At 38.7% G+C, this 27,869-nt stretch overlaps 1 protein-coding gene across 6 annotated transcripts in view; it reads right to left on the bottom strand.

Annotated features, from left to right (window-relative positions):
- The window catches only part of SBF2 (SET binding factor 2), a 232,027-nt gene that overhangs the window by 138,786 nt on the left and 65,372 nt on the right, over positions 1 to 27,869 (bottom strand). The window lies entirely within an intron of this gene.

The raw sequence follows: 27,869 nt of genomic DNA, 5'->3' as shown, positions 1-27,869 counted from the left end.
GTGAACAACAACCAGGAATTCTCAGATGTGCATCAGTGTGGCAACCAAATTTCCATACATTTGGTGTCTTGAATCACATACTTTACACCAGAGAATTTTAGGTACTTTTATATTTAAAAAACATACATTTTAAACTCCATCAAAGAGTTAAGAAGTCATAAATTTAAACTTGGGTCTTGCAACTGAACTTCAGGAACACAGGGCCTGCCTTCAGAATTTCTTTTACAAAGCAATCCTTGCTGATCAGCAAGAATTGCTGCCAATGGTACCACTGGTCAAAGGAATAAGAGAAGTCTGGAAATTAATTGTTCAGCATCATCATCAAAGCAGAAAAGACAATTACAACGCAGCAATAAATCCAAGTAAGACATGACCTTAGCAATTTATACTTCAGTCACAGGTTAGTGAATACAGAATACAGTTCTAGTGATGCACTGTGTTTTATTATAGCCAAAAAGACAGTATGGAAGGAGAATTTCTAATATTTAGAATACTCAAAGAAGAACTATAAAAGGATAATGCTATCAAAGAGTATTATGCCTTGTATTAAATGCTTGTGTTTTAATTTTCACCATGCAGTAGATGAAGAAGCATCTGTGCTTCTAAACCTTTTCAACAACCATTTTTCAGGAGTGGCTTTGAAAATGCATTGTGATGCTACAATAGAATTAATTCATTTGGGAAGGGGTTTTTGCTTGCTTTTTTGTTTTGGAGCTTGGTTTTATTCCTAATTTTAATGACCCCTGACCTTTTAAAAGATCTGTAGTCATCTGAGGTAGACAAGCCTAGAAATACAGTTTTCATTTAAAAACATAATTGAGCATTTCATACACAATTATCAGTGAAGCATGAAATATTAAATTTGCCTAATGCACTCTTTTTCCTCCTCTCTCTCCTTCCTTTTTTCTTTGTCTCTTTTGGCAGTAGTAGCATTCTGCTACAACAGCAGCCATAAATGTTTCCCAGTCTTCAGTGACTTCCCAACTCATTTACTAGATAAACTATAAACTAACTTTAAAATACATACAGCATATGCAATTATTACACTGGTTGAATGTCCAAAAAAAAATATATATATAATTAACACACATCGCTCAACAATTCCAGCTGGCACACAGTAAGCTATTTACACAAACATAAATTTTGATTTATGTTAATGATTAATACTACTCCAGACAACTCAGGTCAACATTCTATAAAATACTACCATAATACACAAAGTCCTCATTACCTCATTTTTATAATTCACACCTGCACAATCAGATATTAAACCACACTGTTAATACCACACTATAGTTTGGAGATTGTCTATTGCTCTCCAGCAATCATAAAAAAAGCACAAGCAGCCTTGTGCTAAGATATGTTTGGATTTTTGTATCCATCATCCTGTAACTCCTTAGAATATGTACACCAGAGATGGGTTCAAGAATCAACACTCAGGAAAAAGCACCTGGGTGTTGGGGGCAGTGTGTGTAAGCACGTGGCAATGCAGTGTACGCTGGAAAGAACATTGATGCGACCTGACAGAGGCCCAGTGACTGAGAGACCTGGGATTGCTACAGCAAAATTGACTTAAGAGATTCAAGAGAGATGCCAACAGCCTCAAGATGACAGACTACAGATCAGGAAGTCTTGAAACAGGCAAATTAATTTGATGTCAGAATTTGCTCTTAAAATACCAGAAATTCAACTGGAACATATACTCGTGGACCAAACCACAAAAAGGGTAATACATGCCTAAAAATCCCTGGAAAAAAAAAAAAAAATGCTCAGTGCAAAGTGATAACCAATTTCTTTTTGAAATATATCCCTTCACAATGCAAGTGGGGAATGGTTTGGCACTCGCCCAGCCCAGCAGGAGCCCTGTAGCCATGTCAGTGGTGGAAGGTGTGAAGGGAGAGCCCAGCATCCTAAAACCTCCACCTTGTGACATCAGCCATTCCCAGCCTGGCACTGCCTGCTCACCTCCAGCCTCAGATCCACAGAGATGCAAAGGACAGACAAGCTTCCTGCACCAACAGCTTGACTCAGCTAGGAGAAGTTAAATTAAAAATAAACAAAGGAAACTATAGAAAGGGCAGTACATTGCTGGTCTGTTAATTTTGGGAATTTAACAATACTTCTTATATGAGTCATATTATTGTTTCCCACTTAAGGTCACAATTGATTTCCCTTTTTGCAGGTGTGAGTTTCTACAAGGAAACAGAAGAGCAAGTACATAAACATAGAAAAATTAAATGTGACTAAAACTCTCCCAAAGAAACATTTACATAAGTGAAAGACTAGGCTGGGAGCTAAAATAAAAAATACCAAACAACTGGATTGCAGCATGAACATATCCCACCAATGAAGTTCTGTACCCTGGCTGCTACTACTGAATTCTACATTTCCACAGTACTAATTAAGAAAAATATGGAATGTATTTCCTGTCAGCATTCTCACCAGGAACACAGCGAAATACATAACATGAAAAGACAGCTGAAAAGTTTGGTGCTTTCCACTGAGTTTCAGCTTCCTGTGCAGAAAACTGGGATCAACAACATGAGAAACACTTGTCCTCTCTTCCCACAACACTGGGGCCTGTATTATATATTGTCGTATAACCAATGGGCACTAGCGCTGGCCTGCACTACAGGATATCTCTCACGGCTGCGGTAAGAGAGCGTGTCTGCCAAAAGCCTCACTGTAAACAAAAAGGCTTTGTGCCACTGCAGATGCTTCCATGTGCACAGCTGGCATGCCAGGAAACAGCTACTTGGAGCAAGAGACTATTTCCTCCAGGTAGGCTTGCTGAATTTAGCAGTTTCTGCTCTGTGAGAGTCCAAAACTCATCGGACTGAAGCTTGAGAGAGGTTTGGTGCTGAGGAAGTTTGTGCTGCTAAGCTCCCATCTATTCATGGTAGCCACTTTTCCTCCCTTCTGGCAGCTCTGCAGTGTACCCCATGTTTGGATGACATGCTAAACTGCAGTTCTGCACAATCACCACAGCTTGCATTGCTCTCTGTTCTTCACCACACGGCAATTAAAACAGAGCATCACCAGTTTTTACGGGGGGCAGATTTCTGTTGGAAAATGTTACTGGAATAATAATAATAATAATTAAAAAAAAAATTAGAAGTGAGAATGTGAGCACCTCTGATAAAAATATTTTCAAGCAAATTGGCTCAAGTAACTTGCATGCAGCAGAAAAGAACTGAGGAGTTCTTCACCACTAAACTCAGTATTCTGAAAGGAGGAATTCCCAGAGGCCCAGACACCAAACACATAATTTTTATGCTTTAAGAAGGTAAAAAAGAATGTCCATAGGAAATTACTGACCAGTTCAGCACAACAGACAACTCAGGGAAATTAACAGAAGGTAAGTTAAAGCTGTATCAGAGCCAAAATCAAGATACAAACACAACGATGACTGATACAATTCTGTAAAAAACAAAGCATTAAAATGGTTCTTCAAGGGTAGGGTAATAGCAGTACAATGCAGCTAATAAATACAGTCATAACCATGTAAGTATACCTGGATGTATTTTTTTCTTTCTTAAAAGATGATCAAATCTTAAAAAGATTTGATGCTTTGTGGCAATTATATTTTAAAAACACATTCCATAGATTAAAGACAAGCCAGCTGACGGACCAAAAAAGATAACCCATCTTTGTTACCAGAGACACGCATCAGTGAAGAAGCATTATCTAATACCCAACCCTGCTCCCAGCTAAAGAGCCTCATCCTGTCCCATGTGTCCTAACTGGGCAGACACAGAACTGCCAAAAAAATCACTTTGGAACATGGTGTAGAGAATACAAAAGAGAATTTTCCAAGTAAGACAAAAAAAGCCCCAACACTCATGCTGGAAAACAAGTGTCATACCATGAGTTTAAAAGAGCTCAGCTTTTGCAGACACTGCAGAGAGTTGAGAAACACATTATAGAGTGGTATTTGTAGATAAGGTGTTTGCTAGTAAGAGGATCTCAGTAAGTGTTCAGAATTCATTTCCATAAAAATTCAAATCTCAAAATAAGATCACATACTCTAGTCAGTGAAGGGGATGGAAAACAGAGTCAGGTTATCAGGGTAAGAATTATGCTCCCCTCAGCTGCAGCTGGAGTCCTTCAAGTAAAATTGAACAGCTTTTGGAAGAAATTATTTTGTGCATGTGTGTCGGCACAAGTCAGTTCAGACCGATGTGGGACCTGGAAATCTGTACATGAAGCCTCTTGTTCTTAAACTTCCAGGGGCTGAACGTGCTCGTAACACTTGAAGCTTTACATTATTATACAGCTATAATCAGATCTCACACTTCAGAGCTTCAACCATTCAAGCACAGACATTCAGACAGCATTTCCACCTGGATACCTAATTGGACATCCAAGTTTTTGCGAGAGCCAGTGGCAGCCATCCAGCACTTCATGGGGCTGGCAGGTACTTACAGAGAAGTCTGGCTGGCCTGTCTTGTTTATGTGACTGTAAACTGCATGCCAAATCAAGGGCTGAGATGGAATTTTCTACCAAATCAAGCTGAGAGGCTTTCATGGATTTATTTTACTTGTTTGTTTTCCTTTGTAGCATATGGCATGTTAGCATCATCAGTGTAATCAACTCCCTTATGCTCAGGAGATGCTCTGGTTTCATCCTAATCTCAAGAACCCTATCAAACTGGAGAGGACTGAAACTAGCTGGAATAACTAGAATTGCTGGACATTGTATCACAAATCAGTGGTGCTAATTAATGGACTCTGGTCAGACTAAATAAACTGATGTATCACATATGGTCTCCTCCGTGAAGCCAAAAAGAGGGGGAAAAAGTTTTTAAAAATAAACTGAAATGTTTTAAAAAGAAAGCAAACTTCATTGCTTGTGTGCAACATATCCAAAACATTATATCATTTCATACCATAAAATTTAGTTCTTGGAAAGTTTTGGCTAGGATTGTATATGAAGAAATAAATATTTTATAAGTGGATTGGCAGGGATTAGATAATTCTATCTTGTCTTCATAATTTAATGCAAAATAATTAGTCAAATTATACTTGTAAATTATACTTGCAAAAGGGTTTACTGCTTATAAATGCCACTTATTGGTAATTAATTAAAACAATGCCATGTTAAGAGAATTAAAAAATGTAAGCCGGTAACTTTACTGTTCAGAAAAACCATGTATTTCCCCTCTGTCCCAAGCAGGTTAAAAAGAGCAGACAAAATATAAGCCCTGCACTTCAGCTGCATGAAAGTGCCCTCTGCAGGGACAGGATGCCAAGAAAGGGCCTTCTCTTTACTCTTTACTGGTGGGATAATTCCATTCCCTTATATCCAAAGGAATATTTCTTACTGTTCTTTGAAACTGAACATTACTGAATATCAACAATTATAGACCAGCTCATAAAATACAGGGAGCAGAAATAGAAACTACATCTTTATCATCTAAATTGCACAAGAGATGGGGAAAATACATTATTGCTATTATTATACATGTCAAATTATTACCAAATAATTACTACACAATAGAAGAGTCTATTGAATAGTAGGAATCAATACATGGAAAATTACACTGTAAATATCACAATCTCATTGAAAAAGATTAAATAACTAACATATTTACTTCCCCAAATTAATCAAATGTTAGTGGTACTCTTACATATGAAAATAGAAACACTAGTCAACCATGGGGGGTTCCCTTCCATTGTCCCATAAGCATAAAGAGGAAATAGAAATATTTCAAGGCATCTGTAATGTCTTACATACTTAGAATAAAATAAAGAGCCAAAACACTTAACAGTACTGAATTTTATTCCAAATTACACCCAAGAGGAAGACATCTGCAGGAAAAATAAAAAGTAAAACAAGAAAAAAAACCCCACTCTTTTGCCCTGGACATCACTTGTGCAATACAGCTATCCAAAAGGACAGCATGTTCTTTTAAAAGAATGACTACTTATTCTTTCATGATACATAAAAATCACCTGAGAACGTTTGGGATTTTTCTTAACTACTAAAAATAAATTCTACACTGGTTCAGTGAAACACTGAACTACTTTCAGTTCTTTTATTTTTTTCCACATCTGAAATAAAATATTAATATATTGGCAAAAGCCATCTTTAGAAGACTGAAACTGTCTGAAGTTACCCACAGCCAAGCAAACCACTGCTGCTACAGTCTAGTTTGAAAGGAGACTGTAACCTAAGGTCTAAAATGCATTAGTAGTTCAACACTGACACCTACAATGCCACAAAAAGTTTGAAGCCTTTGCTTTAAGCAACAGAAAATGCCTGGTAATCTTTCAGCAGAGAAATAATAACATATAATAATAGCAATCCACTCACAGTAACACTAAAATTCAAGCTAGCAGGCCACAGTAAAACTAAAATTTGGTTTATGAGGAAGGCTGGAACTCTGAGACACAGCCGACGTCGGCAGGACGATGACCGCGGTGTACGCGCCGATGATGACAACATCTCAGACATGATGGTCTTGTCTGAGCAGCAAGGACTGCAAAGCTGCCTACAAATATTAGCACAGTCATTCATTTGTCTCAGGAGAAATGATACAAGATGAGCAGAAATACCCTACTGCAGGCACCATTTCCTGGTGCATCAATGTTTCCTACATTCCTAAGTCTCCCAAATATGAAACAGATCATAAGAAAGAAAAATAATATGAAAAGTATTCGCTGTAAACTCCAAACAAATTAAGTGAAAATTTGAAAATAACTATGCAGTACTGGACAAACATTAAAAGAATAGTAGATGAGCTTTGACAATGTGTGTATGGGTTACATTAGAAAAAAAAAAAAGAACCAAAAAACAAGCAAACCCCCCCACTTTCAACAGTTGCATACCAGGAAACATGTGTTGACCTATGACACTTGAACAGCAAACAACAGTGTCCTACGCACAACCTCCAGCAGCACAGAAGAAAAGGAATCTTTCAGAGTATTTAGGGATTCAAGGACCCTGTAAAACATTGCAAAAATTTCCTGCTATTTTCATTTTTCCTAAGTCAACACCATGCGACTTAAGAAGCTCCTTCTTTTTCTTGCAAGAAGGCGTAGCAGGCAGTAGATACTTTATCTAATGGTTTTGGCCCACACAGATAAACTCAGAGTAGATTGCCAAAATGATTTTTTGATTATGCAAAGATTTGCACCAAAATAGAAACCAACAGACTGTTCTTCATGGAAGAGTATTCCCTACCCCCCAGTATTTAGGGTACTAACCATGTCCTTAAAAATCTCAGCTGCTACAGCTTGAAAACAGTGGTGTAGAGCTCAAGTCATAAACACATTTCTGCAAGTGGTCAGAAAGTCATTGCACTTCAATTTGAAAACTACATCTCACCCAGAACAAAAAGAATTCTCCCTGTAAAGCCAGAACTATGTGCTATTTTCTTGAATACATCATAGAATCATAGAATGAGCTGGAAGGGACCCACAAGGATCATGGAGTCTGGCCCTGCACAGGACACCCCAAGAGTCCCACCCTGCACCTGAGTGCACCCTCCAAACACTCCTTGAGCTCTGCCAGGCTGGTGCTGTGAGCTCTGCCCTGTTCCAGTGCCCAACCACCCTGTGGGGGCAGAACCTTTTCCTGATATCCAACCTAAACCTCCCATGACACAACTTCAGGCCAGTCCCTCAGGCCCTGTCACCAAACAGAAGAGAAAGGTGCCTGCCCCTCCTCTTCCCCTCACAAGGAATTTGTGCCTGCAATGAGGTCTCCTTTCAGTCTCTTCTCAAATAGCTTCTCCCCCAGACCCTTCACCATCCTCCCGTGGTCCATCATCCTTGTTGAAGACGAAGGCAAAGAATGCATTAAACCCTTCTCCCTTGTCCATGGCCCTGTTTGCAGTGATCATCCTCATCCTGTAATGGGCCAGTTAATTTCACACTGCCTATCGCCGTTAATGTGTTTAAAAAACGCTTTTTATTGTCCCCCACAGTTCTGGCCAGCTTCAACTCCAGCTGAGCTTTGGCCACAAGAATTTTCTCCCTACAGTGGCAAGCAGCACCACTGTATTCTTCCCAGGCCACCTGCCCTTGCTTCCACTCGGCACACACCTCCCTTTTTCTGCCTTTATTTCCAAGAGAAGATCTCTGTTCAGCCAAGCCAGTTTTCTGCCTCATCTGCTCGACTTGTGGCATTTGGGAATTGCTGCTCCATTGCCCTTCAGGAGGTCATGTTTTAAAAGTGACCAGAATCAATTCACATATAAAGAAAATCTCATCAAGTTCAACAAAGGAAATGCAAAGTCCTTCACCTGGGGAGGGATCTTTCAAAAGAAAACCACACAAGAGTACATTAACTTGTGACTGTTCAGTGATTTTTAAAGACATAGTTTTACTTTCTGTTCCCTGCAGATATGGAAAGGAATCCACTACAGCAAACAAAGACTGGCTGATACATGAGCCTACTCAAAATGTTTGTAGCCTTCCCCAAGCAACCACCGCAATCTACTACATTACCAAAATTCTGAACTCTCTTCTCATTACTTTTCATAATGAAAGCAGAAAATATTTCATTGGTATTACCATGAAACAACTGACACATTTCAAAAACACTTCTTCATATGTCTGTTTTTCCAAAAAAAATTGAATTAAACAGTGAAGCACAAGAAAAGTGACTTAAGCGGATGAGCACAGGATACAGGAAAGAAAAACATACCACAATACCAGAACAAAATGAGGCAGAGGCAACAGAGAGAACAGTTCTGCCAGGATCTAGACAACATTTTCTGGAACTGTAGGTTATGGGAGAGCTCACAGACTGGTGTTCTTCATTTGTAAACCACAGCTAAGCAGCACCTCCGAGTCACAGAAGTTGCCATCAAGTGCTACAGGGAAGAGCAAAGCTGTGAAACAGCCCCCTCCACACTGCCAGGCACAGAATTGACATCCCCTGCTCTCCATGCACCAACTGATTCAGGAATCTTACAGATCAAAACCAGTGGGATAAAAAGCAACACTAGGGAAAAAGGGAAAGGTCAAAGTCACGTCATCTATTTCATTACCCTTAATCCAAAAAACATCAGCAACATACAGAGATCTATCAACACTTCAGAGTAAGAACTGGATATATAAACATGTTTACAGACTGAGTGGCAGACCAAAATTTGAGTCATTATCCACAGTCTTTCAGTTGGTATTCTCACTCTCATCCAAAAAAATGTAATTTTCTGCCATAGCTGACCACCTACTCTTCCTGTCGCCAGTGACTCACGTCTTTTTGACCCATTCTTCACTTACCTCTGACACTAAAATTTATTTATCTTGTAACATTTCCTTTATAACCTGTAATAAATATCTTTCTTTTAAATTCTATTTATAATTGTGTAAGTGCTTCACTATACTGAGAAACTAAAGCACTATAATATGAACTGATTCACTTAAAAATCCTGCTCAGCAACTTTCTTTGTTTCAATTACGTCAGCTCCTTTGCAGAACCCTTTCTTGTGTTATCTCTTGGACAGCCATGCTAAGACGTGAAAAACTAGACCAAGAATTTACTTACCCCTTTCACAAACCCTTACACTTATTCACACTTAAGAATAACCTATTTTTTGGTGCAGGTATTCATTTTCTTCTTTTGTAGCCATTTGGAAAGCTCAGGAATTCTCTTCACTACCTTTTCCAATTCAATTCAGCTTGAATTTCAACAGTGCTCACTTTGATCAGAGACTTCAGTGACATCCCATTTATGAAGAACAACTAACATGCCTTTGTTGAAACCTTTTCCTCAGTTCAGGAATTTCAAAATTGTTTTAAAGCTGGTCACAACACACTTCACAAGAAAGCTGCTGGGAAAATGTAGGTAGAATGTCATTACTCGAGAAAGAAATTCAAGGAACACAAATCAGATAACCCTCCTACTTTTGCATGGACAGGTTCTGATGATCTAAAATGGGCATATCTCAATTTTTTGTCTCACTGAAATCTGCCATTCCAAAATATATTCCCCCAAAATCAGAGAGACAGCAATGCTGTACCCATAACTCAGTCCTGAGGGAATTGTCTTTTCCCTCTACTACTGTAAATTTTATTTGATGTTTCTTTGCATATATTGAGTACCCTACATCAAACAGTCTCAGAGATGAGCAATTCCTTAATAGAATTCTCATCTTGTAAAAGTGAAATTGGTATGCTGCAAAAAGAAAACGAGAAAATCTCCTAAACACAAAATATTAACAATAAGCAACAAACACCATCACATTTTGCACTGATTTAGTTGTAGATTACAAGACAGAGATCTTCCAACACACATTTATAACAAAACGATGTACAATTTCAACTGCCTGAAGCTGTTGCTTCTGCAAACTCATCTCCATAGAGCTGGCACAGCAAAGTGTGACTCGTGACCTCGTGCCTGAAGCACTGACCGCACCCTCTAACCGTAATAACAGTGATTACAACTTCTGGAATGACAGCACGGGATTTGAACAATCCTGGCGTTCCTCCACCGCTCTGGTGACTCTGCATTCAGTAAGGTGCATTTGTGCTCAGCTAAATGCTTTAATATGCTAAATGCTTTTATGTTTTTAAGAACACTTGCTTAATATTCTTGGGTGAAGTAAGTCAGATCTTCACTAGCATCTTTAATTTCCACTGTCAAAGACTTTTCCTCACTTCTTTGATTTCCTTGGTGGTAAAAATGTAATAAAACACCCCAGCATTGAGAATGTGGCATATTCTAAGGTATATTCACAGCTACCAGTGCAATGTCAGCAGCTCATGTCTTACAAAAAAATCCCCAGGTCTTTTTTTCTCTAAACTAAAATGCATTTATTCGTACATGATTTAATTTAAATCCCCAGACACAATGTTTAAAGCCTGACAGCCAATAAATGTGGTTACAATTGAAACTAGAGTTGTTCTTCCGATCTTAATATTCACTTGTTCCTCAAAACTATCGTTCCACTGCCCATTTTCTCCTTTTGCTTCCAACTGCTCAGCACCAGCCACCAAGACAGCTTACACAGCAAATTACACTGTGCTTGAAGGGTAAAGTAAAAAGTACAGCAGGAAACAAAGATCAAGAACAATGTCTTGCTTATAACAGAGTAGAAAAGGAGGAATTTGCAAAAGTAGCTACTTTGGTTTTCAAAGGATTTAAATTAGGAATGAAAAAAGAAATTAAAAAATGGGAATCTTTACACCAACTGGTGCCCTTCCAAGTTTCTAAAAGTTTACATTCTGTCCACAGTGAAACAGAAACTATATAGCTGAGGGAAAATTATGTATAAAATTATACAGCTTTAGATACTGTGAGTCATATACGTACCTTAAAAAAGTGTCCATTTTTAATGATAGCTTGCAACTCAACATTTTGCAAAACAAGCTACTAGAAGGAAAAAAAAAAAAAGCTAAACAGAAAGCCTGGATCATATCCTTGTTTCTATAAACCCCATGACTTGCTAACAGCTGTGTAATTACCAGACATGTTTCATGAGCGAAATGCAGATTTAATGATTCACTTTGTGATTTGATACCAATATTCTTAGGATTAAAAAGCTATGAATCTTCAAGTAACATTAAATGTATCTTCAGTATGCATTTAAAAGTTGCACCATAACACCTCCCCTTTACTTAACATTTTCACTAATCAACTTTGCATGCGAAGTGTCGTCGACCTACTGCACCACTTGAATGCAACAAGAACTGTTTTCAATTGCTCTAATGGCTTCCACTTCTCTAAAACCATTACAGAATTATAAAATGTCTTCCCTCCCTTTTCTTTTCTTTTTTTTTAATATTTCACAACTATAGTTCAAAACAAGTTTAAGGAGACAAGATGATGTTCAGCTACATGCTTTGCATCTTTCACCATAGCATATCAGAAAGCCACACAAAACCAGGGAATGATTTCAAATCCAGTATTTCCACACTGATTTGGAAACTTTTCCAAACTCCAGAAAGTAGGGTATGAACTGATACTACTACTTCCTGGTAATAGAAAGCTGGGAGTGGAAAATGACTCAACTCCCTGAACAACCGACAACATCCACTTACTGATGATTTTACTAGAAACATTTTATAGAAATTGGGGAATTCAGATAGAATATAAAGATGACTTCACAGTTCCTTGTTGCCTAGCAAACCAGTTTTACTTGCAAATTCAGTAAATGTGGTACTTGTAAGCAAGCAAAAGAAGCTTCAGAAAAGTCAAGTAGCAGGGAAAAGCTGCGCATATCATCTGATAAAAGAAGAGGTGACGTGATTTGGATAGAAAACGTGGACATTTAATACACACAGAGCTTCCTCTCCATCCCTGAAGCTCACGCCGAGAGCTGACACTGCTGAAACCTAAAGCAGGTTTCTTAATTCCAGTGCTAAGCATGCAAGCACTCCAAAGAAGATTCACTGCTGCTAAGAAAGGAGGAAAACAGGTAAGGGTGGGCAGTCATAAGCAGAAAACAAATCAAGGAAAGTGTTTGTATGATAAAACAATACATGTTCAGCCACACAGGTGACCAACTGCTTTGGGAACCAGCACGTAACCATGTGCCCCTGCCACCAATTTTCTGTGATGCTGAGAAGATACTTCTTACTGGTGTTCCCTAATTGCTACCACTGGATGCTACAGTCACAGGGCCAGATTCTCTGAAATGCTGAGCAGATATTCTTTTTATAATGTTTTCACTTGCAATATTAGTAGTATGAAAAAATTGGGTCATAAATATTTGAGATTTGGTAAAGTTGTTGCAGACTTAAAATTGTCAAAGCTCAATAAAAAGATGTGATGTCAGCCTCAAGTACAGCAACCCTAGGGAGCTGCTCCTGCAACAGGAACAATTTACAGGAAAGAAAGTAACTTTAGACCCTTCCACAATGGCCTTCAAGACATCAGAGGTTGCAGTAGGAAATAATGATCTAGATTTACCCAGCACCTTGAGTGATCTTACCCATTCCTGACAGTCTCTAAGGTGTCCACTAAATCAGCATGAGTATTGAAGCAAAATTCATTCTAATCAATAGAAAGTTAAGACTTTCTAATACTTATCTTGAGGGGGAAGGGTGTGGAAATCCACACCAAAAAAAAGGCCTTCTAAAGAGAGAACTGTAGGACAAAGTTTCTAGAACAAGGTTACAGCATTAGTCACACCTCAGCACCATCTTTGTATGGTAATACAATGCAAATAAATTCTCTACCTCTATTGGAATAAAAGTTTCATATCCTCACAGAATAGTGAGGAAAAAAATATGGAAATATGACAAAAATGAACTGATTGTGTTGGTGTCTGCTTGAGTTTCTAAGCAGAATGAAAATAAAAATTTTAAAATATGATATTTTAAGTTCATTTCATTAACTATGATAGCTTGATGGTGACAATATTTTAGGGACACCAGATCAAGACCAGAGAATCTGTACAACATGGACTTGGTCATCAGCTCAGCACAGCATCATTCTGTTGGTATCCTCCTATTTGATCAGCTTAAAGGTCTGAACAAGTCTGGAAATGTCCTTTCTCAAGACAGGGTGGAAATTAAAACGAAATCAGAAAGCACACTGCATGACTGTTTAGGGTAGCTCAGTCTCTAGATTAACGTATTGTAACAAAAGTCACATGAGGGTTTTTCTCTTTTGACAAGGCTAACTAAAGAGAGTTTTAGAGAAATGAATACAATGACTGTATGATCAGTCTTAGGAGGAATTGGGGGGAAAAGCCCCAGAAATATTATAGTAATTAAACCACCTCAAGTCTTCCTCACATAAACAGTTGGCAGTGGCAGAAAAAGTTTTTCTTGCAGTTAAGTCTTTAGATTTCAGGTCTACAGATATTTTGCAACAAGCTGTTGACAATATTCAAGTCCCTGCTGAAACCAAAGACAATATACTTTGAAAAAAGCCAGAAAGATGTCAGGGCTCTTTAGGAAATGAATCTCCAATCTAAAAGCGTACTCTCTTTAACAGGACAAGAGGCAACGGACAGAAACTGACCCATGAGGAAGTTCCATCTGAACATGAGGAAGAACTTTACTGTGCAGTGACCAAGCACTGGGAGAAGTAGCCCAGAGAGCTTGTGGAGTCTCCCTCATGGAGATACTCCAGAACCATCTGGATGCAATCCTGTGCCATGTGCTCTGGGATGCCCCTGCTCGAGCACGGAGGTTGCACCAGATGACCACTGTGGTCCCTTCCAACCTGTCCCATCCTGTGATTCTTTAGCCAGAATAAACAACACCAACCAATTAAAACCTCACAAATGACCACATGATAATTTCACGTGGCTGCCATTTGCACCGCAATTATCAAAGTGAGTTATTAAGTACATTCTGCATTCCACTCTTGCATATCCTTAACACACAACTGCTTTGTTTTATAAAGATACTTATAATTTTTTATCAATCTGATGGCTCAAATGGTTGTTTCTTGAAATGAGATAATGTAGCCTAACTGGTCTGCCTGCATAAAACAGCACCAAGGTTCAAACATTATTTTTGGCTGCCGTATAAGCAGAGAGATGCATGGACCAGACAACTTCTATACAGTCTATACACTTTAAAACAAGTATCAAAATCACAAAGCACAGGATTCTAAGTAAGGTGTTATTTTGAAATAATTGCAATCATGGAAAAATTTCAGTTTTCAGACAAGATCAAGAAGAGTTTACCAGGAGATTCCCATACCTCAGCTTCTTGGAAAACAGTACACTTATAGGAAATAGATATGAATAAAGATGTAGAGATAAGCCAGAAACAAGTCAATTAAATCCACCCAAAACTACGGAAAACTCTGAAGTTTTGCAATGCTGGACATTCAAAATTCCAGATGAATTTGCACCACCCCCCCCCCCCCCCCCCCAACCTATATAATTTGCAATTTATGAATTTAAATGCAAAGGAAGGGATTGATAAATCTTGAGAGAAAAGAAATTTTTAGCTGGCTAGCACTTTTCACAGGCTAACCAATTTTTTCTTTATCTTGCTCATGAGACCTCTTTCAGATACATTTGTTAACCATTATTATGAAGAAAATAAGGCAACCGTACGATAGCGTGTTTGTACTCTTTTAAAGCAAATCATGCATATTAACACACTCATCAATTTTTTATGATTTGCAAATTCCACTCTCATTAACAAGCAGCTTATTTTTGATAAATATGTTGATTCCAACTAACTTGGCAACAATTTTTAGATGAGAACTTTTTGTCATGAGGAACTTCAATGAATTTGTGTGCATTTTTGCAAAAAGAGCGAGCACATTATAAAATCCCAAGACACAACATGAAGCATAAAGCAATTTTTAAAATTAGAAAATAGACAAAGAAATGCCAAAATTAGAACATGAACAAATACCTATGAGAAAACTGATTTGTCCACTGCTTGAAAACACAATACTTCAAATTCCATTGAAAATCCTGAAAACCCATAAACGCTTACTCTAATCTTCACAATGAATTTGGAGTTTTTTCATGAAGAAAATCAGCCAACCAGATGTGAATTCAATCGACTATGTTCCTTTCTAAGCCCAGAAACTAAAGAGAAAAAAACAAACCAACAAAAAAACAACCCTCCCTCAGCTTTACTCAGAGACTCAAGTTTTCTGTTTTTCATCCTGTTAGGTTACAATCTGATGACAAAATTTCCTATAGATCAATAAGTCACATTGCCATTTGGGAAGAACTTTCACGTTGTCCCCAGGGTGGAATTTACTAATTTCACTTAAGAGCAACCCCAATTCTAGACAGCTTGCCTGAGTCTGAGCGCTGGAAAGTGAATGTTATGGGAATAGTCTCCCAGGGATTGAGCTCGTATCTGAACCGAACAAACCCAGTGAGGCTGCAGCTGACAATGCAGAAACCACTGCAATAATTCCTATACTGCACGTGCCACTGCTCCAGATTTAGAAACACAACAGGCAGACTTCCCAACGGATTTGAGGCACAATCAGCCCCAGGCCAGCATCACTTCCCCTTTACACAGGCAGAAAGGGGTGGGACTGCTTCCTAAAGCAGGCTAACATGGAAGCTGGACAGTGACCACTTTATAGGAACAGCATCAAGGGCACAGTCAATGAGTAACTCCAACGCTCAAAGCCTGGACAGCTCTGTGTAAGGATATGACTGTCCAGTGTCAGAGCACCTGTGCAGCCCAGGAAAGCATTTTTACTCTGCTTTCCTAGGAAACACATCCAAGGTCTTGCCATAATAGGAAATTGGTATGCAAATAGAGATATACGTATCTTTTTGAGAAATCTTAGGTAGTGTTATCAAGTTTCATTGAATATAAATCTGCTTTTAACAGCTGTAGTTTTAATTACTGATTTCCCTTTTGCAAAAAGGGAAATCATATGGAACCTTCCACATTATTTGCATTAAATCCTCTTGCACTTGTCCTAAATTGCTTTTCTCTGGCAAGTGCAACAATTCTGTTCCTACAGAAAATGTACCACCAATCACCAAAGCTCTTCAAAACAGTAAAGCTGTGACATAAAACTTTAAGAAATAAAACATAGACACAAGAACACAAAGAGAAAGAATCTCAGCTTCTCAGCAAGGTTGTTTAGCTTCACAGCACAGGAATCAGAATCTCTTCTGTTGTGAATAAAGTGTAAGCAAGACATCACCTCTGAAGATGCCAATCATGCCCCTTTACCAGATTCTTTTTATAGAAGCAGAATAAAACTGGCATGCCTTATTTTTCAGGTCCCCAACACAGTTCAAATCTATCCTTTCACTATCTGCCTCCTGTTCATTATTCAAATTACAATTTTGGACAGCCATCTATCTTTGGCAATGCAAACAGTGCAGCACTAGAGCTGACAACAGGGATCCTGGTGGCCCAGCAGGCACACCGGGACTCTCTGAGCTCACACACCAGCAGGAAGAGCAGGAATATCCCAAATCTGGAGTCCTGAACCGAAGTGACTTCAGGAACAAACACTCTCCCATTCACAACCCCAATCTCTGTTAGGCAACAGAGGACAGCAGACCATCCTGGAAGAAGAACCATTCCAACATGATCCAATTTCCCAAAATCATCCAGCTCTGCCACTTCCCATCTTTCCAAGTGACATACCATGGGAAAGTTCTCTAGAAACAGGTCCTGAAAACAACAGCCTTTCCCAAGAACATGCTTCTCTTTTTAAAACTGAGAAAATACCTATAGAAAAATAATCTCCTGAACCATACATAGTTTAGAGTCTGCCAGAGAGGCTAAAGCCATGTTCCTCAGTAACAGGCCTTCAGTGCTCTGCAGGGGGTACTGATGCCTTAAGTTTTAGCTTTCATATTTTTCATATTCTGCGCTGCCCAGGTTGAGTTTCATATTAAGTGTTAGTGAGCTCTCTTCACAGAGTAGGTAGACACAACAATTCCTTTTCTAACTTAATACCAAGGACAATTGTTACAAGTTTCAGGCCCAAAAGCATAAACAAGGGTGAACTGAAGAGAGAAAACAAGGATGGGACTTCATAATCTGAAGCTGTGATTGGACAATTAACCCCAATATGCAGATGGAACTAAATTTATAAAAACGTGAGATCTCATGACCAATCGTCCACTTTTTGACCATTTTTAGGTCCATCTTAGGTATAGCCCTGGGTAGGCTCTTGTACTGCCCAAGGTGTATCCTTTAAGGCCTTTCAATAAATATCTACTTTATTCTTAATTCTGTCTAGCCACTGTCCTAGGTCAGCCCTCTCAAGGCATCAGTACAGATGAATCCTGGAAAACTGTCAGCAATGGGGAAGTTTCCTGTTAAAATTTAGAAAACACCAAAGAGTCAGAAGAGTGGAAGAGCAACAGAGAGATTATCCAGTTTGCCCTGGAATTTCCCTGAGCTGGAAGAGCGTGCATTCTTACAATTGGCTCTGCACTCAGTGGGAGCTGGGCTTGCAGGTCTCTGAAACACACACCTACCCTGTCAGAAATGGTGAAGAAACTTAGTTTTATTGAGCTCAGTACCAGAAAATACAGAGAAAAGCAGTGAAAAGGACAGCAATCTTTCCACAGAGAGAGCTATTTTTGTCTAAGCAGTTATCTTGATCAGCTAAATCTGAAACATTATTCATCTAAATAAACCTCGAGATGGAGTATGCTTGCTAAGATTATAAAAATTGTTTGGATAAGTGTAATGAAATTTCACTCTGGATGGTTGTCAATGTGCAGCTGAAGGTTTAGCAGACTTTACTAAAGCATAAAACCATCATGGTGCGTATTTATCCTGACTAAGAATGTCATAATCTTGCTGTAATCTTTACAACATTCCGCAACTTTCAAGGTCCGTATATCTAGATGAAAAATTAAATTCCTTTTTTTAGAACCAAGAGAAATGCATTATAAATTCAAAAATTACACCACTATAAATTCTGCCTATCAGACAGTTATTTTTAGTCAGTCAAAACCAACAGATAGAAAAGTCCTTCTGTTTAATGGGAACCATTGACAGCTACAGAAATCTCTACTTACTAGCATTAACAGTGCCTTCTAACAGTGATGAAGCATGCAACACCAGGCATGCTGGTCACTGGTTCTCCAGCTGCTGAAGTGAAAGCATAAACTCAGATGCAAGAGAGGAAAAGGTGAAACTGGGTCTCTGTGAAGAATTACACACACATCACACCTATCAGTCAATAGTTTATAAAATTTTATAGGAAAATAGGATTGTTTTGGTTGGAAGGGACCCTAAAAATCATCTAGGTTGAAACCCTTGCCATGGGTAGGGACACCTTCCTCTAGACCAGGGGGCTCAGGGCCCCATCCAACCTGGCCTTGAACACTTCCAGGGATGGATCAGCCACTGCTTCTCTGCACCAGGGCCTCACCACCCTCACAAGAAAGGACAGTTTCCAAATATCTGATCTAAACCTAGCCTCATTCAGTTAGAAGCCATTCCCCCTTGTCCTGTCACTCCATACTCTGGTAAGAAGTGTCTCTCCATCTCCCTTGTACTCCCTTCAGGTGCTGGAAGGCCACAATCAGGCCCGCCCGAAGCCTTCTCTTCTCCAGGCTGAACGAACACAATTCTGTCAGCCTTTGCTCATAGGAGAGGTGCTCCAGCCCTGTGATCATCTCCATTGTCTCTTCATGGTCTTCTCTGGACTCGCTCCAACAGCTCCATGTCCTTCCCGTGCTGGGGAACCAGAGCTGGGTGCAGCTGCAGGGGGATCTCATGGAAGTGGAGGGGCAGAATCCCCTCCCCGGACCTGCTGCTTACCATGTTCCTGATGCAGCCACGCTGCTTCTGATGCAGTTCAATGGAAAGCTCAGAGAAGCCAAAGGGTTTGGCACCTTCAGCTGTTTGTCCACACTCTGAGAGGTGCTGATCAGTGAAGTGTGGCTGCTCTGAAAAAGGACAGCAACTCAGCACAACACTTTTATAGGTTTCCATAACCCAGAATAAAAAAATTGAGATGAGCTGCCCCAAAACTTTATTGTGGAATTGGTGACTGAACCAGGTGTCAGAGGTTTTGGACATGAATGGTGGCTTAATTTAGCTCTATAAACTTACAGGGATAGCCCATACAAAGTGTTTGCTGAATTTCCTGGGGTTCTTGTCAGTGCATTCCTTCAGCCTGTCCAGGTTGACCTGAACGACATCTCTGCATTCGACTGCACCCCTCAGTTTTGCACCATCTGCAAATCTGATTGTGCTGCAGTCTGCCTTCCCCAGACACTGTTTTTCACAGTTTCTAATGATGGACACAACATATATCTTTCTCTAGGCAACAGGGACAAGTTTCAGCATGAAAAATGGAGACATATGGGAAAATTCAGTAAATTACAATTTTTAGTAGGTTCTGCCATGTACATTAATGTCAGACTTTTAAAAGCATAGTTCTAATTTTTGTGTATGTATCTTTAGTTTCTCCTCTTTCAAAAGGACAAATAATTTGGTTAGACTTATAAAGCAAATAAATTGAAAACAAAAGTTGAAATTAACCACCATACATTCCTCTGACTAAAAAAGCACAGTGCATAAGCAGTTGCATAAGCAGTACAGAGACAAATAGGCAATGTGATACTAGAGACTACATTCCAAACCTTGAAGTTTATTTGTTTGTTTTATTAAGAGTTTCATGATATAAGGAACACTTAATTCTCCAAGCAATGTATGTGCTTAAAAGTATGCCACTGGCATGAAAATGTTAGTACGAGCACCTCAGTGGAAATCACCAGACTGTACAAGATAAAGCACTGTAAGCATTTAAACTGCTAAGTTGTTTGTAATTAGAAGAGCACTTTTAGTAGCAGTCACTCTTGCCTGAAACTGATACAAGACAGAAAGGAGGATTGGGTTTTTAAAAATTAATGTTTAAAGTTATTGGCACTAATAAAGGTTGATAAAGGTGTGCATTAAAGAGGCAGACATATGTGAAATTACACTCTGATGTATTCTCATATCCTAAATTTGTCAACTGAGTCAAAGGTAGAATGTGATACTCTCATTTGAACTCTCACTGATTCACAAATCAATGTTCTAGATGACAGAACTGAAATTCAGACATTCACAACAGCATAAAGACATTATCCAGCTCTGCAGAGAAAAGTATTTAGTCTTCTAGAAAAGACTGAGAAGTTTTGCTATGTAGTTAAATACAGTGTATACAAGAATTTAAGGAAATGCCTAAATGTAACCAGCCAGTATTCTTACAACAGAAGAACATGCATCTCCTGCCTGCATTTTTGCTGAATAAAATGAGGCCTGAAAATATGTGCCTTCAGACAACCTTAGATTTCCCCTAACTCAAAACAGGTGGCAAGTCACAAAGGCTGATCATTTCTGCATGACTTAAACACACACAAGCATATATAGATTGAATTCAGCTTTATAAGCCAAAGAATTTCTTTATCATAGAAACAAACACAGCTCCCTCTACACTCTTAGCCAAATGCATTTAACCAACACCAAAATTCTGAGCTAACCTGCCACTTGTCACTTACCAATGCTTTTGTACTGCCCAACTGAGATGTTAAAATATTTCACACGTATCTGTGCACATGAGTTCCTGTTCTGGCACATGCCCTGCATATACACCCTAAGTTCTCCTGATGTCATGCTTAATGAGGCTTGGAAAATCCTTGAGGATTTTTAAGGGTTTTCTGGCTGCTGGTGGTAGGCTTTTCTGGTTTGTTGCATTTTTAACTTGTAGTCTCTGAGACAGTAACATGCTGATATAAATTCCTCCCTCCCTGCAGAAAAACATCCCATACTACAGTTATTACCAAGGTCAAAAGGGATCGATGTTTTAGGGACATCCAGCTTTAGGCACAGAGGCAGAGCCAGTATCTTCTTCAGGAAACTCCTGACAACCTAAGGAGGGGAAGCTATCTAACAAAGAGCACAAGAAGCTGCTCAGAGGGTTTTCTTCCTTGAGACACCAAGTTTCAGCTGCAGACTGAAAAGCTGAGTGAAGTGATGGAGCATTCATAGAGCTCTCAGTTGCAGCCCTTGGAAAGGGAAGGTGACACCCTACACCTGCTGAGCACTGGGTAAACAACTAGGAGCATTCAGCACTAACTGCAAATCTCTGCCCTTGCTACTGCTTTTGGGGTTTTTAGCCAGGATAAGCAGGCTCTGCTTTTCACAAGAACACGTTCCAGACATGTCAGTATTCCATACGTTAAACCCATGCTGCGAAATGCACAAAAGATGCTCTGGAAAGTAACCTGACTTTGGGGATATCAAAAGCAGATTTACAGCACCAAATAGAGTGATTCATTGAGCTTGAGAACTTGAAGTCATATTCATTACCCCCCTGGAGGGGAACTGCATCCTGGGTTTCTTAGGGTAATGTGAGCATAATGGAACTGAAGGAACAACCCAATGACCAGAACCACACAGATATCACCAGTTACCGACCTCTCTTCTTTCACAGAGTATCTTGTACAACAATATCCTGCAATGACCACTTCCCTTCACTTGCCAAACACAGAGCAACAGTGTTCTGTAATTATCAGAATCATCAGATGATTGTCTGAATATGATCCTTGATGTGCTCCTCCTTGTTCCTTTCCTCAACCTCAGAACAGAAAGGTCTACAGCACCTTGGTCTGTATTTTAGGATGATCTTTTCATTACATCCAGTTTTATGTGAAATAGTTGTTTTGTCTATCACGCACTGCTAGATTAATTACTGGTAAAACTGAAGTGGTCTCTCTCTCCTTACATATCTACTCATTATATTAGAAAAGGTTTTTGAGCAGTGAAGGCCATCCTTAAAACTATGTGTGCAAGAGTTACACTCCCAGCAATTCCCAGAATCAAAGGTTTTGAGTTCCTACAGCTTCTTTAGAAGAGATACACATAGGAGAAATATTAGCATAACTTAAATTAATTAGCAAAGGTAGACACATGAGAAGAAAAAAAAATAAATAATTAAGAAACAAAGGTTGGCAGACATTATGTTAGCCTTAGGTCAAAAACAAGCAGCAATGGCTTTTCCAAACTTTTAATTTACTAGTTATACCTTTGTGTAAGAACGTCACCAAGATACAAACCAAAAATGAACTTTCCATTTGGGATACAAATTTTTAGAAATCCAAATGGTGAAATCCTGTATCCACTAGAAACATACAAACGTTTATTTTTAATAATGAGAAATTATTCTCAAAAACTCAGTCATTAGTATTTATCTAATGTGTCAAAGAGTCACATTAATCCCAAATTTCCTACAAACACAGCTGTAAGTCCAGTTTATACTGCAAAACAGAAAACTTCTAAGAAACAAACCAATTCTTTATTCATCTGTGCCATAAAAATGCATACAACAGAGTCACCAGTAATAGATACCTGCATCTCAGAATTACCTCGTGTGCACCTACACAATGCTTTGCTTTTTTGGCAATGGTGCCAAGTGAGAACCTTGAATCAGAAGGATAAACAACAGCCATGGCAGTCACTGTATTTTTTAAGAACAACCATTCTCAGCATTGAGAAGGCAACCAGAAAGTATCTGTTGGCAGAAATGCTCTTGAGCCAGAAAGCCTTTTTAAACTAGTTCTTCTGCTGCTCAAAAATGAATTTATTGATTTGCTGCATCTCGCTGTTTCCTAAAATTCACTGTGAACCCTAAATTTAATTGCATGCATCTGCCAAGATTGTTTAGTATTAAAAAGGATTTACTTATAGGCATTATTTAAATCAAAAGCAATCATTCATTGCTTAGCATTAATTTTTTTAAAGGATTTCTGCTTTACTTGTTCCAAGCAGGAAGAACATTTATTAATCTTATGAGATGCTCAGATACAATTCCTGTAATAAACTGTGACTTACAAATTAAGAAGCACCACCGGTCTAAAGCACAAAGATGAGCACTAAATAACAGATTGAGGAGGCAGCATATGAACACAAAGTTCAGCTCCAGCCTGAGTGACAAACAGGTACCTCACTGCAAATACATAATCTCACAGGCTGTTACAAAAGTACAGCAAATACCAAAAAAAGTCATTCCCCTACATATGGAATTTCTCTCCAAAAATAAATTTATCTGAGTTAAAGGATTTTAAAGAATTTACTACTGCTGAAGGAAAAACATTTTGTTCATTAACCTGCAAATCCTTAAACCACTGTGAATGCTTTCTATATGAAAATGGAAATGCAAGAATATATCAGTGAAAAGAAGGAACTCATTCTTCTCCTACAAACATCACAGGATTTTACAATTACTACTTCTTGTCCAAAAAAAGTTTTTCTGAGCATTTAACATTGCTTCCAATTTTTGTTTTCTGATTTTTGTGTTCGACAAGAGAGAAAAATATACCAGGCTCCAGAAGATGAAGAAAGACACATCCAACACATTTATTATACATTTCCACAAACTTTTCAGCTACCTTGTCATTCTAGTAATCATTCCCAAATTTCTTGTGTGGTTCCAGACAACAGGGGAACTGTTTGTTTATGCATTTTATTTTCACAATTCTATCCTTAACAAATCTTAGCTTTTGCTTTTTTCACAAACTGTTGCTTACTGAGCCAGACATCTCCAACTCTGCTGTCCAAAACATTGCTGAGATGTATTCTAAATTTGTCAAATTAATTCCTAACACAGCAAAGCTTTTGCACAGTTCATATTACTTCCTTCACCATGCATGGGTTTGCATTCATCAGCACTGAATTTCATCTGCCATCTTGCTACTCATCCAACTAATTTGCACTCACAAAATTCTCCCAAGGGTTCCATCTGACCTCAACTAGATAAACAGTTCTAATATCTGCAATTCTGTATCTGATATTTATTGCATGTAAACATTCTCATCTCTAGCAAGGAACACTTCTGCTGTGATGAACACTTTTGTTCTGCACCTTTCAATTTCTTTCAGCTCTCCTGGTCACCACCTGATTCCTGACTGTCCCTTGCCTTGTAATTTCCTTGACCTATTTTGAAGGGGTTTGGCAAAGGACTTGGAATCTTCAAATAAACGATGTCAGTGATTCAGCTGTATCCACTGTTTAGTTTATGCACTCAGAGAATACTAATAGATTAGCAAGGCATAGCTTTGCTTCATGAAACCAAGAGAATTTTCTTCAGCTACAGTTTTCTAAAACTGCCTGTTTTAATTAGCTGTCAAATTACACAATGAAACAACTTCTGAGACTGGAACTGAAGTTCCTCTCCAAATTCCCAAATACTGCAGTCCCCCTCCCCCTTTTTATTTTATTTCACACAATTATTAAAAATTCAATATCCCTTGTATGTGTCACTCAATGTGATGAGAACATCAGTTCCTGGAAAAGGAAGAACATGTCAGCAGGATGCATCCTTCTTTATGCGTATGTTGTTTCTGGGCTTTCCCTAAATAACTTCAAAACTGACAAGAAAAAAAAAAAAAGAGAGAGAGAGGAAAAAAAGTGCTCTGGATGAGGTGCTGGATATGGAAGGATTTACTGAAATGGAATGCAGGACACAGCAATGAATCCCTTATCCACTATGTCACACACTCCAGGTCACAAGATAAAGGGATCAGCTGCATGGACTGAGCAGCTGGATCCAGTTCTGAGTGTACACTCAAACATGGACAGATTCACAAGGCAGTTTTCCCTTCTGGAGCCATTAACTTATCTTAATTAAAAAAAAAAAATTAAAAATCTGTTTGATCAGTTTCATTAGTTGTTCTGGTTAAGTTCTACCATCTTTTCAGGGCACACACTTCAAAGATTCGATGCTTTTTATTAATAGAAAAGGAATGCACTAAATGGTCTCTAAGGGGAAATGCCCATTTCACTCCACATCCAGAGCTCTAATCACCTGTGCAATTAAGGCCTGACATGTACAGTACTTATTAAATCACTCAGGGTATTCTATATAGTAATGATGTCCTTCCTGCATGATTTTGTGCTCTTAATTACTAGAAATATGTAAGCAGTAAGTGTATTACTAGGAGCAAGTAGGCAGCTAGTACACATAGCCATAAATTTTTTTGTGCCATGAAAGCATTACTGCTCACATAAATAAAAGACTTATTTCACCATCTGCAAGGTACATCTGTCAACTGAAAGGAATTCTAACTCCAGTGAATCATCAGTAAAAAGAGCACCAAAATTACCCCTTTTGAGCTGCAAAGAAAAATAAAAGGTACCATTTTTCACATGAAAGATCCTGGACTAGGGGAAAAATCAAAATGAACTTAACAGTACATAAACCAACTCTTCTGATTATAATCATCACACCAATCTCTTGCACTAAGATGTAAAACCACAGTTTCAGAAATGCTGGACTCTCGTGTTCTGAGAGGAGCTTTCTAAGTAGTAACATGATGCCTCTGGTCAAAAGTTTTTTCTGGAATATGTTATAAATGAAAGGAATCTTGGCAGGTCAGTGTCTCACAAGAACGTGCGATTCTGCATGTCATTGCCGCTTGCTTATTCACTGAAACAACACATTTCATTACCAAACAAGAAAGAGAAACAAACACAGCCTCCCGCAGTTCCTGCTTGAGGAGCTGCTTCACCTTTCCTTTCCTTTATCACGACAGCCATTGCCAAGACCACGTCTCAAAGCTGGACAGGAAAACAAAAGAACTGAGGAATTGCTAAGCTGAGCTCGCTGCCCTGAGTCACCAGTGCTGATCCTCCCTCCTGTTGAGGCTTTTGCTGGAGCAGTGTTCGAGCACTTCCCGGAAGCTCCTGCTGCATTCCACATTTCAGCTGGGACTGCACTGGAACAATGAGCAGAGTTTAAAAAGTCAAGCATTCTCTGTCAGATAAATACCTCCATGCAGAACTATCTGCTGAACCCCCAGCCAGGTTTGCACTGCAAACCTCACACGGAATAAAACACGGTGGACTTAAAAAATAACAAAAAATATTTATATGAACTGCAGATTATCCATAAAGTTGCCTTTATCTAAATCACATTCTTGTTTGAGGCAAGGGGGCGCAAATCTGAGTTTCATTTTCATTTCCCTCATGGAACTTTTAATTCACTGAAATTCCTGAAACACAGATTAAGCCTGGAATAGAGTCTTGCCTGAAGCTGAGCATTTCCTTTCCGTAGTAAAATAAATCGTTTAGTACTAACAAATGGAATATTGAGATGCTTTCATTTTCCTCTTTTAATAACACTTTTTCAGGATCTCAGGTGTATTAAAAAACTACTTATTTTCAACTAGAAGAAAACATCAGTTTCATTAGGTTTCCACTCTAGGATGCAAAAACACATTTTCACAATTTACACCTAGATATCATTCAAAGCAATTCCCACAAAACTTGACATCATAGGCATTTTGTGAAGGCCAAACATACTAGTAAGAAGGATGAACAGAGCTACCATTTAATATTTTTATAGAGAAAAATACTGTCAAAGAACAGGTAAAGAAAATGAGCAAGTTGACACAATGACAATGAAACAAGTTTCTGCTTAGGATTTCTTTCCCTGGAAATAAAATGATAAAGCAGAAAATTTTATTTCTTCAGTCTTTGCAGCTTCTGTTTCCCACATTCCAAGTGCCATAACTAAAAGCAATACATGTGTGCTGTACAGAAAGACCACACTGTACACAATCACATCCCTCACCTCTTCCATGGCAAACATGCACTCCTAGAGCAAAATGTGGAAACACATTCAGACCAACTGTTCATTAACTTTGCCCTTTTTACCAGACAACCACGCTCACCCAACAAAAACACCATCTAATATCATCAAAATGATTTATCATAGGAACAGCTACACTGAGTTAATGAAGCATATATACTGTTTCTAGATAGAGCTGATAGCAGCTCTACTGGGAAGAACTTCCAAGCCTTTAACAACTTTTGATCAAGAGATTTGGTAAGCCTGAAGCGGCTTTCCTGCTTCTACAGGTTTCTAGGAACATGCACATTGCTATAAAACAGATCCTGTTGACGAATACCACAAAATCAAGGCACTAAATTACTGAGAAACCATCTTGCATATCTGGCTCTACACATGAGAAAGTGACAGAAACTGAGTGACTGGATGGAGTAATGAAAACCATACCACAACCCATCAATAATTTAAATATTAAGAAGAAAAATTGTATTTTTAAATTAGTTGCTTTCTTCTCTATCTTTTTTTCAAATGCAGAGTTGTCAGGCCACCAGTTAGATCAAAATGTTGGAAATCTTGCAATAAACAGGTCTATCTCTGGCATTTTAAAAAATAATTATTATTTCCAGCAAAGTTTTTTAAAAGGTAGAATGTGCACTTTGGTTTTGTTAGCAGGCAAATGCAGCTGCTATTTGTTCTGGGCAACTGAAGAACATCTCCTGGTACCAATGACCAGACTGATGAACAACATCCAGAACCAGTTCCCAGATGAAGCACCCTTAGGATGTTGGGCAGAGAGCTGGAAAACAACTCCTCAGAGTTCATCACAGCCTGCGTGTGACCTGGCTCACTGAATGTGCTGGGATGCAGCTCTGCTCCTCTTGCTCAGCAGCAGGACCCTTTTGCAGAAGCTGCTTTAACTGAGATGCAATCT

The sequence above is a fragment of the Pseudopodoces humilis genome, chromosome 7, assembly GCF_049639895.1.
Source record: "Pseudopodoces humilis isolate 2021_Gansu_Grassland_sample_001 chromosome 7, ASM4963989v1, whole genome shotgun sequence".
Taxonomy (NCBI): Eukaryota; Metazoa; Chordata; class Aves; order Passeriformes; family Paridae; genus Pseudopodoces; species Pseudopodoces humilis.
This window is presented reverse-complemented; position numbering and strand designations above follow the sequence as displayed.